Source organism: Lepisosteus oculatus, chromosome 5 (assembly GCF_040954835.1).
Source record: "Lepisosteus oculatus isolate fLepOcu1 chromosome 5, fLepOcu1.hap2, whole genome shotgun sequence".
Taxonomy (NCBI): Eukaryota; Metazoa; Chordata; class Actinopteri; order Semionotiformes; family Lepisosteidae; genus Lepisosteus; species Lepisosteus oculatus.
In genome coordinates, this window is record NC_090700.1 from 39,388,769 (window position 1) to 39,407,345 (window position 18,577).

General features: G+C 40.1%; 1 protein-coding gene across 1 annotated transcript in view; it reads right to left on the reverse strand.

Moving 5' to 3' along the window:
* Positions 1-7,457, reverse strand: part of foxp4 (forkhead box P4) — a 281,713-nt gene extending 274,256 nt beyond the window's left edge. The window contains exon 1 of the mRNA XM_015342583.2: positions 7,333-7,457. The gene's annotated coding sequence lies outside the window, so the exon portion shown is untranslated. The remainder of the gene's footprint in view (positions 1-7,332) is intronic.
* Positions 7,458-18,577: the final 11,120 nt, after the last annotated feature.

The following is an 18,577-nucleotide window of genomic DNA, read 5'->3' on the forward strand; positions in this document are numbered from 1 at the left end:
TGTTCAGTTACAGAGGCAGGAAAGGAACAATGCACTGCGTGTAGGAAAGAAATGTAATACAGTACATCAGTCAGGAGACAGCGAATATTAAATGATTTAAGCCATGGCCAGTCATGTTGTACTTAAATCTACAGCTATTGTGCAACACAAGTCACAAATCTAATTACACTGAATAACAAATCTTTAACTACTATTAAAATTCAGCAGTAACAAACATTTAACATTCATCTTATAATAATCCTGTAAAACAAAGAAAAACAATTAAAAGGGATGTCCTGACTTTCTTATACAGTACCTTTTAGGAGATAGGCACTAATTAAGTTCAAACATGCGAAATGAACATGAATTTAATATACGTACATAAAATAAGCATATGTGATGTGATATTTCTTCATAAAGAAAATAAACCTGAATTTCTAAGATTAAAATGCTACTGGGAGGATGCAGAGCAGGGGTTAATTCTTACAGCGTTATATTTAATTTTGTTGGTGTCTTAATATTTATGATCATTCTTAAATGCAATTATTCATTTTAAATGAAAAAATTAAAGGTATAACAAATGAATGCCCTTTAACTGGTATACAGCAATTTTGCTCAGTTAAAAAAGCTAAATATATTACTAAATGCATCACAAACAGCTGCACTTACTATCTGTTTTTTTATTAGAGTAAAGAGTTATGAAAATTACTGAATGCAGCAAAGGTGAGACCATCTCCTTCACCCTTATTACACTGGCATAAAAACCAGCAAGGGACAGATAGATACCATACTGGTTACTAGTCTAATGTTTAAGAGGGGACGGGTGGGTGTTTAATATTTTGCACTTTTAAGGCTGAAGCACCAGTCAGATGTATGCAGATAAATCTGCACCTCGTGTGCAAGGAAAGCAGTGCTTGGCTTAGTAAAACTACACCGAGCATGCTATGGTTGGTTAAGAATCTAATGTCTTTTGAGCATTCCTCATTAAATTACAGGTATGGAAACAGGGAAGAAAATTGCCCAGCAGGCCTCAGACTCATTCTGTTAAAGAACAATGTATTATCTGCACAAGCAGTCCCCCCGTCCATATTCTAGAAAAGAAAAGTCAAGAAGAATTACCTATTTGCACTTTTTTTTTTACCAAACTAGTGTTTTCACTGTCCTTTCTTGGACTATAAACTATAACTTTAAAACTATAAACTTTTGTGTGTGTTTAAAGTGTGTTTAAACTACTCTAGCCATTTGTTTTAATTTTAAAAGGAAAAATTAACTCCTGCCGTTCAAGCGTGGTTACTATGCCTTGGTGATGCTGAACAATGCTCTGAATTCCAACCATGACTTAAAATATGATAAGACTTTCTGTGAATGTGATCTTATAGCAGCCAACACAATACTTCCATTAAGGCTAAATACACTAAAATAATTTTCAAGATCACTATTTTCCCAAATTACACAAATTTCTAATGACCTAACCTTTACCATAACCTAATCCTAACATGACTTCAGCTATGACAATAGTTAGGTATTATTTTGAATACTTGTGTACCTGTCATGTCCTTAGAAAAAACAATCCTATACAACATCAATGAATAACGAATACCATGCATGAAAGCCAATTTATTGTTTTCAGATGCTGATAACACCAACGACTTCTAGCAAACAAAAATTAACAAATTGTGAAAAATAGTTAAACGGGAAATTTTTCAAAAGCACTTTTTTACGACTGTTGTATTTTACATACAGCACATCCTGGTGGTGGATCAACGTAATTGTGTCAATGCTGAAACATGACATTCAGTTCAAAAGCTGTCTTTTTTTCAACAAATCACTGTCCTTAAACATTCATTTAAAAAATAAAAATCAGTATGTATGAAACAGAAGTTGGCTTAGCTAGCCCTACGTGATAAATGGGTTTAACCACACTATGACTTTTACCAAGATAATTAAAACGGGAGATAACACACAGTGTACTCCCACTTACACCAGATCCAGACAAGCCATACAAAATCACTGGCTTGCTGGAACACCCCGAGCTTCAGAACACTGTTAAAGCTTTTAATTGGCTTCCAATTGTAATACATATGATGGTTACAAAGACACCAAGCATTAAGACAGATAATACCAGTCACACAACAACTATGACTTTTAGTGGCCCATATACGTATTTCGCTGGTACCCTGTATTTTCAGATGCTGCTTCCTTTACAAAATAAGCTGATGATATTATTTTATTACTTGATGATTAACAATCAAGTTAGCGTCATTCCTATATTTTGGGAGGAAATGAATGGCGAAAAGGATGTCACACTGTCCATTTTTCTCTATGCCTCCCGACTTTGCTTCACTTCCAAACAAGTGGTGCCGGCTGCAGCCACCTGCAAATTACAACTTTGTACTTGAAGAGTTAAGAATGTGTTCCTTTCAGTCTATTGTCAGGAGTGTGCGGGTCAGGAAGGAGGGGTTAACAGAATCTGGTAAAAGACTTTAATCCACAGTCTGTCAGACCCAAACCCCGCTTGACGCCCTATTGATGTGTAACAGAACAAAACACAGGGCCCCTCACTGAGCTCCAGCCTGGGCCCCATTCACAGCGACAGGAGTGGAAATTCTTCTACCGCAAAGGCTTGATCTTAAAGGGAACACACAACTTCAAAAAAAACATCCACTGGCTAAACCACAGCCTGAAAAATATATACAGCGGTAAAAGGATTCATTCACTTAAAATGTATTATTTGCTGTAAAAGCCCAATTGTATTGATTCTTCTTTTCCTTTTTTGTATTGATTCTTCACAGGGTAAAAAACATACTGACCCACAGTGGAGCGAACTACGTAGCTATGCAACTGCTAAAGAAAGAGAAAACAATTCTCAAGCATGTGAAGTCTGATGACCGTAATATGCACTGACACAAGGCAATGAAAAAACTAGAAAGATATCACAGTGTCAAAAGTGTCACAGTGTCTCATCAAAACAAGATTACCTTGAATCTAAGTATGCACCCAATGTAGCCTAGGTTAAATATTCAAATCAGCTTTCACAGGCATAACAAAAAAAGATTTGGTCCCATGAAAAAATAAAATAGAGGTTAGCAATGCATGAATAATCTGAAGTAGTGTCTGAACAAAACTCAATGACACTTTTCTGCACATTAGATGTTAAAGAACAGAAAGTCAAAATATCACTTTACTGAAGTCATTATTGTGGAAACATTCAGGTACACATAGCAAAATCATGTGAAACCTCCTTAATATTGTTGCAATATTATTTAAATCATTCTATCAGCAACAGAGAAAAACCTACCTATTGCCTGGCTCCTATGAAATGTATAATATCGTAGTTGTATGACTTTGAAGATAAAGGAAGAAAATACATTTATGCACACATGGACAGGGACACCCACAAAAGCTTGGCAGCGCTTAAGAATACACAAACTGGTACAGTATGAACATCTATGTAAAGCAATCGAACACAAGATACATTTTTCTAACAACCTCAGCACAGATTCCTAATTACAAAGTTACAGTGCATACATATAGAAAAACATTGTCTTTCTTCAGTATTAGTCAAACACCTATTTTTAGTGTTAATATTAATGTAGGTACATCTGGAAAAGTTGACTTTTCCCAAAACTGCAGTTCTGCCTTTTCACACTAATCTAACAGACGTTTCAGTTCTTGCTACCATACAAGTATCATTCCAAATTTCTAAAATGCAGGGAAGTGTGAATGGATTGTTTTTGCAGTTCTCTCACTCAAGGGTTGTAATGTGGAAAACTTAAAGACAAACCAGACCTTAAAACTCTAGGCTTGTGTCTCCTACAGGTCATTTCCTAAATGTTTCCTTTAAGTTTTCAAAAATGTTTACATCTGAATATTTAAATTAACTACTGTAAAAACAACTTAGAAGCTTGCGAGCAAAGATATTGTAAATACAAAGGCATTATCGGGCCCAGTTTTATTTTTTTCTACAGCACCTTGCATCAGTCAGTTCATTCATTATTCATATAAGCTTGCAAAAAAAGATGTACTAAATGTACTAAATAATTAAGGTGTGGGTTTTATCAACGTAAAGAAACAGGCGTGGGATTGGTGATTGGTCCAAAAGACTTGCTGAAAGTTACGTTTATGCCTAAACCACAGGTAATGAAATGAGCTAAGACAATTGATTTTTTAAGCCTTAACCTAATACAACCTTCAAGATAAAATAAAGAACTGTGAAAGAACACTGAAGCCATAAAGGACATGAGAGCCTAAAGTTTTTATTCAATAAGTGAGCTATTTTGATGCAACAATATGTCATATCAGCACTCTGCACTTCTGACTTGGCTACCACATATTTATTGTTGTTTGTTTATTGTCTATACATACTATCACCATTTATTACTTACTGTTCTGTAACGTTCTGTGTACATTGTGTGGTGCCGTCTGTTGTACTGTGCATGTTGTGAGAGAACTGGGTGAATAAGAAATCCAGAGTAAATGTGCATATGGAAAAGAAACTCTTCTTTATCTCTTTTAAATGGATTCATCTGTTAATTTGCAGCTAGACAGAATAATAAGGAGAAAACGAAGGTTCCTAAAAACTTATAAGGGTTCAATAGCTAAACAACTGATTCTGAAGGAAGAAGCCAGTGGCAGCCCTAGTGTTCCAATGGCCAATGTGACCATCGAAATAGGTCCACCAGGTTACTTGTGGAATATTCATGAGTTGGCATGTTAATATGCACGGGCACGGCCTGAGAGCCAACCCACTGTCCCCCTTCCCTGAATAATAATGAGCTACTGTATCTACAGCACAGGAATTATTGCAGACCCTGAGGAAGCAGAAGGACACAGGTACTCTTGCCTTCAAAATTGGCACAGAGAAAAGCCTGTAAATTCATTACTGCATAAAAACACACAAAACAAACTTTTAATTTACTGTCTGTATATGAATAAAGAAATGACACCAGCATCTGCTGTGCATGATCTGTGGGTCTGGGGGAATCGCTCTCTTCTCTGGTAATGATTACACAAACCTGTCTGAAGGCTGGTTGTGGTAGATTTGTGGTCCTTTAAACACGCATGCCTAAATGCTTATCTTGGACAAATTCCACACAGTTCTCAAACAATGAGCTGTACCCAAAAGGGGCTGAAAAGGCTGGTGTATAAGTCAGAGCCCTAAAATTGTGCATTATTTTGTCCTGTGTATTAATCTACAGTTTTGATAACCGGTTCTTTCAAATTTCCTGTACTTAGAGATGATCCCCTGTATCACACTGTAAAAAGTGAAAGTCCTTTTCCTTTTCCTTTACGGTTACTTCTTCCACCATGTTGGGACATGTTTTTACATGACGGATGTCACTTTACTAAGGTTCTGCATCAGGACACACTATACATTCTGAAAAAAGCAGCACAATAATGTCTCTTTCCCGAATTATCTAACAGGACCAAAACGAGCCTGTAAGTTTAATGTTCCCAGTCAGTAAGGTATCTTTGTTCCATTACCATTATGCATGTTTTTCAAGTGCTGCACTCAGAAGAACACGATTATCCACATTCACAAGCCTCTGTTAGAATACCGAAGAGCACATTTGGGTAGAGATATGAGCACAGACTTCACAACAACACAATTCTTTTCCATTCTTGGCGAGATTCGATTCCAATACTGCAACACCTATACAGAGAATGATTTTGAACAGCATGAGGAAAATCTACTTGATTAGTTTCCTGGTGTGGTCTTTATTAAATATTTCGAAGTGCAGAAATTAGACTTTTCACTATCACTAAATGGAACTATAAATGAATGGTTAATTTGATTTAAACATTCAATTAAGACATTTTTAGCTGGATTTTTTCATTGTGCTAGATACCCCACTGTGTTCTTTACTTGTCTATAGAGTATTAGGTCACATTTTGCATGCTTTCAGGATACATATACTGAAAGCTCTAAATGCTGAACAACTTCAGTAAGAACCTCGGCATTTTATAAAAATCTGAGCTTTTCAGGAAAACAGCGTGTACTGTATATACCCTCAGACTGTCTGTTCAATGTTAATTGAATTGGTTGAAAGAGGATTTATAATAATATTAATCACTGTGACTTTAAAGGGGGGGGGGGATCACGGCTCATATCACAGGATATTTTCAACAACAGAAATACGAATAGAAAAGAACAAAAATAATCTTAATAATCTTTCAACGTACAGCTGTTTCTCCTTTCTTAACTTGCTGTAAATGAGAAGACAAACAGTTCAGTTATCCTCTCGTTGTAACGGCACATCAAAAAAAGAGGCAGTGAGGTTTTAACTCATCGGAACTTCAAAATGCTTAAAATGTCCGTTATTGTATTTAAACAAAAAAAAGTCAACTGTAACATTTATCACAGAACAAAATATCGAGAAACTTTCATAACTAGGCAATTTCCTATTTTGTTTTCCAGTAAAAAAAAAAGTCGTATTTAAAATAGTCGTTTTTATTTTGTAGTCTTTACTAAACGATGCATGTTAACAACACATTTAGGAGTTGTAAACAACGTTATTGATTATTATTAATTATTATTCATCAATCTGTAGCAACAAGAATCAGCCCCCGCGAACCGTTAATTTTTTAAACATTTGAAATAAAAGCGCGAGAATTAACCGTTAAAGGGATTCTAAATTTTAATACTTGAGACGAGAAGCGAGGGGGGTGTGAAATTATAGTGTATATTAATGGGCTTTACCATTGCAATTGTTAGGTCCGCTGAGTCGTTAATGTATCAATTTTTCATACTTTCATTCTTGATGAATTAATTCATCATTAATTTTAGGTTTTTCCTATTTACATACCACTACGAGTGAACATCGCCTTCGAGCGGCCGCATTGAGTTTTCAAGGTGTGCGTGGATTCCATCGCACATAAGTTACATTTGGTGTCTTTTTAATAATGTAACTCCAAATGTTTTTTTTCTCCGTTCAAAAAAACATATCCGACAAACAATTTGTATATATTTCGTTCACTCGTTCGTTTTTTCCAGATTCCTTAATTTCCTGTTTTTTTTTTACCAAGAAATCAATATTTTCCATAAACCGCATTTTAATCTGTTCATTGTGGCTCGTAAAGGTTTTTTGTATTTTAAAAACTTAAAAAATAGAGGTTAAACGTGTACCACGAAAGTGATGAGTTGCGATACGTGATTAGTTTTATTTTCCTGAGACACGCACCTTTTCAAGGGTGTCAAGGTGAGATTTATTTTTAACTATATACTTGAGGTGCCATCTTGCGTTATTAAGTGGAAACAGGCAGATGGACCCCGCGGTCCTATCCTGCAAATTAAATAGGCCATTCAAACCATTAATACCAGTTATATACATTTATTTAAAAAAGAATACTTACGGTAATTCGATTAGAAATTGCCCGGGGGCGCTAAAACAAAGAGCAACCATTACATTTTGTTCTGCGTTAATTTTAAAAAACACGTTTCGAAGCAAGTTATTTTCTTCACCTTCCGAAATTAGTTTTGTTTAAAGGAAACTGTATCAACGGTTTAGATGAGCGAGAACCGCTGGGAGAAAACAAACTCCCGCCAATTCCTCTCAGGAATTAGCAGGATACGCCGGGAAGCTAGCTCCCCGGAAAGTACTGTAGGTCAGGTGAGGAAATGGCCTTATCGTCGCCAAACTGAGGAAGATAAAAAGCAAAAATGCGTTTTCATATTTTAAATAATTCCATTCTCTATAACATCTGACGTGAAACATATTCACCGTACCTAAATTAAATTTAAAAAGTCGCTCTTTATCTGACTGGACTTCATTATCAGAGAGCACCCCGAAAGTAAGAGCCCAGACACCTCAACTTGCCAGTAACACGCATCACGTTGTAGCTCGGGCCAGGCTCGGACCATTCATACCGGGGACGTTGCTCTTTGACCTGGGAATTAATTGCTATGGAGTCTGCCGTGGATAAAAGACACTCCCAGCCTCATGTTGCTCTCCTTGGGATCGGCTGAGCGGAATGCACGCTGCCTGAAATACTGTAATTAAAACGAGTTTGGCTCAAAGTGAAAATGCAGTCAGTGACATCTTCCATTTCCTATTTTTCTGTTTTTTTGTGAGGGTGGTGGGGGGCTTCCCGAAGTTGCAGAGAGTTCACAATAAAACAAAAGGATCTCAATTTGCCAACTGAGACTTCCCTCAGTGCAGCGCTTGTCGACTCCCTAATGACTCAATTAGCAGTTTGGTCCTTTAAAAACTGGTTTATTAAAAGAAAGGCAACTTGTATTCAAAGCCCCACAATCAGAATTACTAATAGCCCACAAGAACACAACACACACGCACACTGATTGAAGTTTGCGCTTTGTTCTCAGAGTCAGGTTAAGGCAATATAAAACTTGTGACTAATATCTACAACCGTGACAAATCTTTTATCAATTAAATTATTGAGATGAAAGGAGTTCAATTAATTTTCTATTTTTTACAATTCTCTTGTTTTAGGAATATATAATTCTCTTGTTTTAGGAATATTTTAATTGACATGTTTTAAAAATAATTCCATGACAATTTCAGTAAGTTATTTGCATAAGAACTTGAGCAATTCTCGGTTTTAAAAACTTAAAGAACAGATATCCTTCCAAAAATCTAAAAGTACTGCAAAAGTCTTTATTAAAATAATTTGGCAGAGCATTATTCTGTTTTGCTGTAATTCCACTCATCCAAGTCTGAATCTTAATTTGATATTAAGGTTGTTATTTTTTCCTCCAGACTGTCCTATGACGGCTATACATATTAATAGCCAAATAAACCGAAATGGACTTTTAAAGACATATGGCATAAGATCGGTAGCATTTAATTAACCACATACCGCTGTGATTAATTAAACGTGTTCAAGGATAAAAAATAAAAATCATACTTTAAAGATTAAACATTCATATTTAGATCTTTAGATTCGCTTTTCAGTGGCAGTGTCATTATTATTATTATTATTATTATTATTATTATTATTATTATTATTATTATTATTATTATTATTATATAATGTAGTTTGCATGGTTTTAAGGATTTGTAAAGTGTTCTTTCGAACGAAGACTACAAAATGCTTTTTGGAACCCCTGGGATACATTCCACAGCTTGATGACTTTTTATTTTCCCTTTTTACTAATTATATAGTATTGCTATTCAATGGGTTTAGAAATGAATTTTCTCTACAACAGGGGCCAGACCGATGCGAAGTTAAGCATGTAGATGTTTTTGCTAAATAATTTTGACTTATTTATTCGAAAGAAGTATGGCAATAAGAGGTGTGGTATTCTTTTGCAGCTGATTTCGGTTCACTTTTGTTTGTTTAAGTTAAATAATAGCAATATGGTTTGTCTTTCATCTGGTTGTATCCTTCGCGCCACGACAAACCCTCTTAATTCTGTGATCTTGAAGACTTGACGAGCGCTGCCGCGCGCATGAACCACAGTCCCGCAGGTGGGGATGTTAGCCGGATACAGTACAATTCGGCGTCATTGCTCCCTCTGGTGGTGTTTCCTTGAATAACAGGTGCCGTCGGTCCCCAGCTCAGCAGATTGACATCACAGATAACGAGCCCGCTGCGAACCCTATTCGAAAACTCACAAGGTTTCAACAAATGAGCTCAAACAAACCTGCACGACTTGAATTGAGGGGAAACGCTGGGAAGTCCACATCGTTCAAGTCCAGACTGGAATTTACAGCAGGGTTAACAAACTCTTGATGAACAGTGCTATGGGATTTTAAATGACCGAAGGGAATAGCACTGCCTACTGGCCCACCAGCACCACTGAAATCATTGTTTCAGTTTGCACGTGTACAAATTATATAAAAGATTACAGAATGATGAAAACCAGGTGTGCTGCAGTTTTTTGCTTCTCTAGAAGAGCAGGCAGCTAGTGGAACTATGTCCTGTACAAATCATTTTCACTTCATTAAATATGGTAAGAACCTTACCACTGATTAACACCATGAAACACATATACAGTAATAGTATTAGAAAGCAGGAATTGCAACTTCGCTATTTTATCCCTTTGCTCTAAATGAATAGCTGGTAATCGATGAATCGTGGACTCAAGAAAGTAACTGCAATGTAAGTCAGGAAAATACTACACCACAACACAGTCACAATGCACTGGCATATCTAAAAATGACAACAATGGCAAAGATTAGTCATTAGACCCGCAGTTGCCAGTGTTCAATCCCCATTAGAAACCCCTTTAAAGCGAACCCAGCGCCCCACCCCCCTAAAAAAAAACAAAAAGGCTGAAACAGAGAATGACAGTGGAAATGAGAAAGAACAACAGTAACTGGGAGCTGGGAGCTGTGTAATCTGTGGCTGCAGTGTGCGGCGATAGCACGTGGCAGATTAATAAGCAGATGCTGGCTGTCAGTCTCCCGCGCGGAGACGCTCGCAGCGCGGCTCACGCAGGCTGACACCCCATCTTTGTCCTTATCTGGAGCTCCTGCGCCAGCCTGCAGGCTACAGGCGAGTGCCCGCTCAGCTGCCCCCTCGTCACCGTGCCTTTCATTTCCGAGGGGCTTTGTTTGATTGTGCGTAGCCGGGCACCCAATTAAAAATAACATTTCCCATTACCAGCCATGCAAAAAAGAAAATGTTGGGCACTACATTATCATGTACGCTGTACTGTACATATAGAACACCAGGAGACAAAGAGACTTGGCCCTGGATCAAAGCGGCAGGCTGGTATCACATACTGGGTAAGAAACTATTTAGAAAGTTGTGCATCCAACATACTGTCCAGATGACCACTGTAACCTGTTTTACTTAGTGTGAAGTGTTGCGCTGTTCCACACTTCGCCCTTAAACTTCATGAACAAACATTAATGTGTCAGCCCAAATCAAAACAAAAGCTTCCACAGACCAGTAAATGCCAATTCTAGACCCAAACCTCAAGGACAGCTACAGAGATTCATTACATGTGGGCAGTAATTACTGTAGGTGACTGAGAACAGCCTGTAGCCTGATCCCACCAGATTTCAGCCTGGAGAGTACTGGGATGAGACACCACCAAGGAAAACCAGGTTTCAGTGGTGCCGGTGGACCAGTAGGTGGTGCTCTTTCCTCTAGACCAGAATATCCAAATCAATGCCCCAGAATGGTTAATGAGGACACTGTGCTGTAAAAGGTACAGTCCCTTGGACTGTTAACCAAGGTCTTGAATGCTTAGTAATTACACATCTCACTGCACTGTTTATAGAAGTAGAGGTCCCATCATGATCTCTCGGCTACATTCCGCTCTGGGATTGCACAATCTGTCCTCCCTAAAGTTCTCCTCTAATTTAATAGGTAATAGAAACATAGAAAAAGAACATTTAATAGAAAAAAGTAATTTCTCAGCCACGCATCACCCACCTATGATCTGCACTGTAGTGGTGGATAAGTAAGGTGCCCTGATATATGTGAACTACTGTACAAAGTAATTAATTAGTTAATTAATTAATTAATAGCAATCTGCTGCATTTCTGTTCTTCACTGCAGCATTTTCAGATACCAGTGTGCACACTTGTGTGTTTTGGATGCACACCTGATTTACTATAGACTGTGGCAAAAAGGAGCTGAGGTTTGTTGACGTCACAGGTCATGCCCGTAGTCACTAAGTCTGTCTGCAACTCTTCCTCCTCCTGGAGAGGCGTGACAGGTCTGCTCCGTGAATCAGACGTGCTGCGCCCGGTCGTTTAGACTTCACCGCGATGAGATCATGGCATACCTCTTTCATGACCATAGTCCTGGGAGAATCCTGCTTTTGTTCTGTTGTTGAATTTTTTTCTCCACGCAAAACCACAGTATCTATATCTCGAACATTCAGTCTGACAAACAGCTTAAGGTAATGCTGTACGCAGTATGGAATTAGGCTTTGGTTGCACAGTGCCTTGTACAAAAGATAAGAGCTTCTGCCGTTATTTTTTCATGTCACACATAAAACAGCAAATCTATATTGCTTGTTTATATGACAAACTAATCCCTTCTGATTGAGCATTCAAGTCTTTTGTTAAATGCAGGGTGGCTCAATTGATATAATGTCTGTAGTAGCTTAAGAAAAGCATTGGGGAGTTTTTGTTGCAGCAATAATCCTGTTAGGGGGTTGTTGAGAGTGGTATAATGACAAGCTGCATGGAAACATGCCACAGTGTGGGAATACACATCCTTTCAGTGGCTTTGCCTGATGCGAAGTTCCTGTACGTGCCTGAACAAGTGGGACTCGTGTCAGTGAGCTGGTAACCGAAAATGGAATAAAACAGGTTCAGTTCCATTTGCCCAGAGTCTGAGTGTCGCACTGAAAAGTAAAGAATATTAAAGTCCATGACCCTAGGTAAGAGGAATGGTCTTTTTAGTCAATGTGTGCAAGCAGGACACACCTTAGAATTAGACTAATGAAAGCCAGTTGCTTGGGTTGGGTCTGGGTAAGAGAAAAATTTTGAGTTTGTTTTTTGTGATTTTGGTTATAAAACGGGTTTATAGCTTGCAGGTCAGGCTAGTGTTTAGGCAGAATGTTATGAGACGGTAGGACAACCATGATAGTTTCAGTATCAGGGCACAAGTTTTGGTTTATTCCACATCTGGATTATTTTCTGTTAATATTGTAACACATATGGCCACCATTGGTTGTGCAAGCCGGCTTACCAGCACGGTGACGTCACAGCCCTTCCTTGTGAACAGCAGGGACCGCAGTTGCCGGGCTGAGGGGAGATTTCAGTTTAGCTCAAGTGGCTGAGTCCCTGTTGAGTGATGCCGGAGGCCCATGTTCGAGTCCATGTTCGGGGCTGACCTGAGTTGGCAGTGGTGAGGGCGCCCATGTGAACCCCAGAGCGTTACAATATTGTTGCCATAACAGCAGTCATTTCAAGTCCGGGGAGAACGTTTTTGTATGGACCCGTATAAAACCCATAAAAGTCTAACCCATCCTTCCATTTTATTAACTGCTTCATCCAACACAGGGTTGTAGGAGAGCTGGAGCCTATCCCAGCAAGCAACACTCAGGATACAACCTGGACAGGACGCCAGTCCATCACTGGACACACACAGACCAGGGTCAGTTTTCCCAGAGGAAACCCACATGGACACAGGCAAAACATACAAACTCCACAGGGAGCAGCTCAGGAATCAAACCCAGGGCCCCAGCACTGCAAGGCACCAGGTCTAACCACTGTACCACCATGCCACCCTAAACTTGTACTCTTTAATGGCAAATCCTGTAAATGTGTGAAAGCTGGATTAAGCCGTAGGCTCTTTTCAAAGGACTTGTGCCAGGCACAAGCCCCAGGAGAAGCCCTGCCAGAGTCATTTATTTAAATTCCTATCTAGCTGCACTTTGTGGGAGCTCCTAGGTGTGCCAGCAGCATACCACGTAGATACAATGGGACTCCACCATCAAGGGCTGAGATCAGAATTTGTGTTCAGCAGGTTGGTTATAACCTCAGGTCAAAGCAAGAGCGGGCAGCCCATGATCCTTCAGTGAAACGGCATGATTGGATTGCCTGAATCTACTACAAGCCAAATGGCAGTATGGAGCTGCCCCCCCCACCATTCTCTCACAGGTCTTTAGGATCTTAGTGATCGTCCGTGTCCATTGCAAGGAAGGAGGCTGCCAGACAGTAAGAAAGTATCATTTGTACCATTTCTCCTTGTTCAGGTCTCTAATCTTGTTCTCTGTGTCAGTACTTTAATGAGTTGGAGTGAGGAGCAGGCTCTTAGCCTCAACTCCAGGCTTCACATTCTGTTTCTGTCAATCTATTACAAGCTGTTTACTCACTCTTTCTGACTATTGTTATCATGTTGTGTCGCCCTATCATTAGGATTTAACAAAGTGCATACAACTAATCAAAGAAGTTTGTTGTGGTCTGAATGCAGCCTAAAAATATAGTTGTTGTTTTTTAATGCACAGCTTGTCTGGGTTGCTGGGGTGCTGTCAAAGGCTGGCAGACTTGCAGATTGATCTCGAATATAAGCAGCCCTGCAGTAGAGCACTTGTTCCACTAGAGGGCAGCATCAACCTATTGTTCAAGTTGCGGCAGTGCTAGAGAGAATACTATGCAATATACTGTACTGTATATATAATATAGAAAAACATGCATTCTGCCCAAGGCTTCTTCTAATAAACCACCTTAAAGAGCATTCTAGTGGAGCCAGAAGTGCCTGGTAGCGGAGCTTCTGACAATGGACTGCACAGCATGTAGTTTTACATGAAAAAACACAATTCCTACGAAACTACTCTCTTCCTATCGGTAGTTATTCATTAAAAGGTATGCCTGTGTGCTGCTGGCAGTTCCTGCCTGGTTGCCCCTTGACTCTCCCTGGAGACCGAGTTCCACTTTTGTTTCCATATAACCAGGACATCACTGTTTTCTTCGAGGCCATGGCATCTGTGCATGGCTGAGCTGACGCTGTGTGCCCCAGGAGCAAGCGCTGTCGCTCCTCTGCTGCTGCACCAGGAGGTCGCTTAGTACTGCACAGATACAGGGGCTGCAGCGCCTGCTGAGGCTGGCAGGGAGAGCAGAGATGGTGAAGGTAACGTCCGGAGAGTCTGGAGCCCAACTGGGGCAGTAAACAGGGGGAGACGATTCTCTGACACCTATCAGGTAAACAGAAATTGCACTGTATATATTTTCACCTGTAGTCAGTCAGAAACTGGATTCTCATCCACAGAAGCCCTGCTTATTAGAGACCACAGGCAGTGCCAGTCACTCGTGTCAAAAAAGTAGGAAAAAGTAGGACAAGTTGCCAGCAAATGGAAAAATCTGTCGGTGTGAGGGATCCTAAATTCTACATATTATAACCATGAAGGATTTGTATCTTGTGAAAAATGGCATATGTGACAAAGTTGAAGTGTTTTATGGGTCTGAAATGCTGGTAAACTATTTCTTTAGTAATTTGCATGAGCAAGTGTGTTCAGGAAACAGAATATTCAGTTGCTGCTGAGACTGAGTACTGTATATTAAATGCAGATTTCAACACTGAGCTTTTTGTAATTGAGAGGAAAAGATTTCGGCTGACAATTTTGTAGCTTTAGTGCTTAATCACACTTGTCAGCAACTTACAGCAATTTTAGAAGTCCTGCAATCTGTACAATATAAAATCCTGACAGAGCTTCTATGGTTCTTGTACAGTTTGCATTGCAGTCAACCGCAGAACAATCTGGTTGCGAGTGATTCTGCACCAATCTGCAGCTTGTCATCACTTGGATTCCAGTCACTCAAGCAGAAACACAAAGTAGTGGTTCTAAGTGAAACATGACTAGCTTGCTTTAAGCAAAGTCACGGTATTAATATAGAGGGCAAGTTTGAATTACAATGTTGTGTTTTAAAATAAGTACTTTTGCATGTCCTTTCCAAATTTAAGAAAGATGTAGTCAGCAAATATTCCATTTAGACATGTATTCAACATAAAATCTAGTACCTGCAGATTTTAGATAATTGATTTTAATTATAAGTGTTTTATAGCACAATAGCCATAGTGGGCTGTGTTTGTTGGAGTGTTAGGAAGGAGAGTTAGCTGGAGTGTCAGTGCCAGAGAGAGGAGTGAGCTGGAGTTTCAGAGAGGAGTGAGCTGGAGTGTCAGAGGAGAGAGTGAGCTGGAGTGTCAGAGGAGAGAGTGAGCTGGAGTGTCAGAGGAGAGAGTGACCTGGAGTGTCAGAGAAGAGAGTGAGCTGGAGTGTCAGGAAGGAGAGTGAGCTGGAGTGTCAGAGAGGAGAGTGAGCTGGAGTGTCAGAGGAGAGAGTGGGCTGGAGTGTCAGAGGAGAGAGTGAGCTGGAGTGTCAGAGAAGAGAGTGAGCTGGAGTGTCAGGAAGGAGAGTGAGCTGGAGTGTCAGAGGAGAGAGTGAGCTGGAGTGTCAGAGAAGAGAGTGAGCTGGAGTGTCAAAGAGGAGAGTGGGCTGGATTGAGAGAGGAGAGTGTGCTGGAGTGTCAGGAAGGAGAGTGAGCTGGAGTGTCAGAGAGGAGTGAGCTGGAGTGTCAAAGAGGAGAGTGGGCTGGAGTGAGAGAGGAGAGTGTGCTGGAATGTCAGGAAGAAGAGTGAGCTGGAGTGTCAGAGAGGTGTGAGCTGGAGTGACAGAGGAGAGTGTGCTGGAGTATCAGAGAGGAGAGTGAGTTGGAGTGTCAGAGAGGAGAGTGAGTTGGAGTGACAGAGGAGAGTGTCCTGGAGTGAGCTGCAGTGTCAGATAGGAGAGTGAGTTGGAGTGACAGAGGAGAGTGTCCTGGAGTGTCAGGGAGGAGAGTGAGTTGGAGTGACAGAGGAGAGTGTCCTGGAGTGTCAGGGAGGAGAGTGAGTTGGAGTGACAGAGGAGAGTGTCCTGGAGTGTCAGAGAGGAGAGTGAGTTGGAGTGACAGAGGAGAGTGTGCTGGAGTGACAGGGAGGAGAGTGAGTTGGAGTGACAGAGGAGAGTGTCCTGGAGTGTCAGAGAGGAGAGTGAGTTGGAGTGACAGAGGAGAGTGTCCTGGAGTGTCAGAGAGGAGAGTGAGTTGGAGTGACAGAGGAGAGTGTGCTGGAGTGACAGAGAGGAGTGAGCAAAATAAATGCTACAAATAAAGTAAATTAATGTATTTATATTTATATGTTGCAAATATACCCTGACTGGCTGGGGTAAGTATGCTTGTTCCTGTTCAATGCAAGTGACCAAAACAAAAGACAAAGCAAAGTGCAGCAAAGCATGGTGACATCATGGGGAGACTGAGAGAGGCAGGGCAAAGTGCCTGAACTGTGGTAAATGTAAATGTCTAGTGTGAGAAAGACTTGAGGCGGTGCAGTGAAGATCTGCAGTGTGACTGGGTCAGCAGTGGGCTCGCCCATACCACTGGAAGAACAAGCTGCAGCTGCTAACTGAAACACAGCCATTGTGCAGCTAGATATAAAGATTACAGATTACATACATACATATATCATAATTCATGTGAAATCTCTCATCCAAAATGTATTTCTGCGCACTCTGGAATCTTGTGTCAGCTCTATGTGATTAGAGAACTGAAAGTAGAACAAAAGAGTTTCACAAATTAAAAACTTTCTTTCCACAGCCATTGAACTGTTCGAGGACGGGGTGTCATTGCTCCAGTTCTTAAAGAGAGATAGCCAGATTGAGAGTTAGTTAAAAAAGCTCAAGGATGAATCTTTCCTGATTTTCTTTTAGTTATACCACACCTGTACCTCTACCACACATGTCTCATGTCATGGTTACACGCCTAGTCATGCTTTTAGTTTATAGTGCTGTCTATAGCAGTATGAACATTGTTTATGGCCAGTGTTAATAAAGAGCACTGCTGTGAAATCACCACCAGAGTGCCTCTACAGTAAGACAGTGAGCATATTTCTGAACCAGGAGGTTTTTTTAGTCTTTTGTTTTAGTTCCCTCTTGGAGAGCAGGTCTCCTGCTTACTTGACGGCAGCATCTAGTGTCATAAACTCTCTTTTGACACCTGCTTGAAATGAACATTTGTTTTCCATGAAGCCAAATACCGATCATACCTGAACATGACAGGAAGATGGAGTAGGTATGTGTACATACTGTAAATATATGTATGTGAACATCCAAGACACACAATCATGAGTGTTTTCACAATCCAGGACCCTGAAACAGCAGGGCAGCAGTGTGGAGCCAGGCAGTAGGGTTCTGGACGTGTCACTGGAAGGTTGTGGGTTGACTCCTATCCTATCCTAAGGCAATGAGATTGAGCAGAGGTATTTCACCTGAATTCCATCCATCCATTTGTTAACTGCTTTACCAGTACTGTCCTGACAAGCTCTTCTCAAATTGTTCAAGTAAACTACTTAACCATTTAAATGCGAGCTGGTTTTGATTAAAGTGACTAGTAATACAGTAGATTTTTTGTAATCCATAATTGTTTTCATTTTTTTTTTGCCAGGAGTAATTGTTTGTTTTTAAACCAACATATAGATTCTGATCAGTACGTAGTGAGTTAAGGCATCAAACAAGGCACATACTTATTTGCGTAGAATTTTATATTTTCTATTCTGTTTCTGCTCTGTGAAATACTGTAGCTGAGTTTTTTTAAACTTTTTTATTCCTATATGTAAACTACACTTAGATACACCTTAAAAGAAAGTTTCCTTTCATGTCTCTCGGGTCTGTGGGCATCCTTGGACGAATATAGACAGATTCCAGCCATCCATGATCAGGCAGCCCATTGTCTCTGGTGAGCAGCACTGAAAATCAGAGCCCATCCTACCAGCGCACAAAGCAGGCAGAACTTTGGTCATTTTTGTCTAGGAAAACCTTCTTTAAAAAAATCATCACCTCTCATCTTATAAATGTGAGTTATTAAAACATTCTGTGATTACTACCTACAGTATTACCTTGACTGTACAGTCTCTGCATCCTCTCAGATCACCACACATCTGTCTTCCCATGTGAAACCCAGAGGTCTCCGAGCTCAAAGAAGAGAGACCTGAGCCCAACAAAGAGCGCCCTGAGCCAGCTGGTCCTGAGGCTCACTGGCCAGAGCCACAACGACACCAGCCTGCCTCAGGACAGCACTGCTAGAGCACCACACATCAGAATCAACCACATCACAGCCCAGATCAGACAGCAGCAATATCTCACACACTGGGACACACACACAAACACAACATCAACTGGAATGCTACAGAACCCTAAATA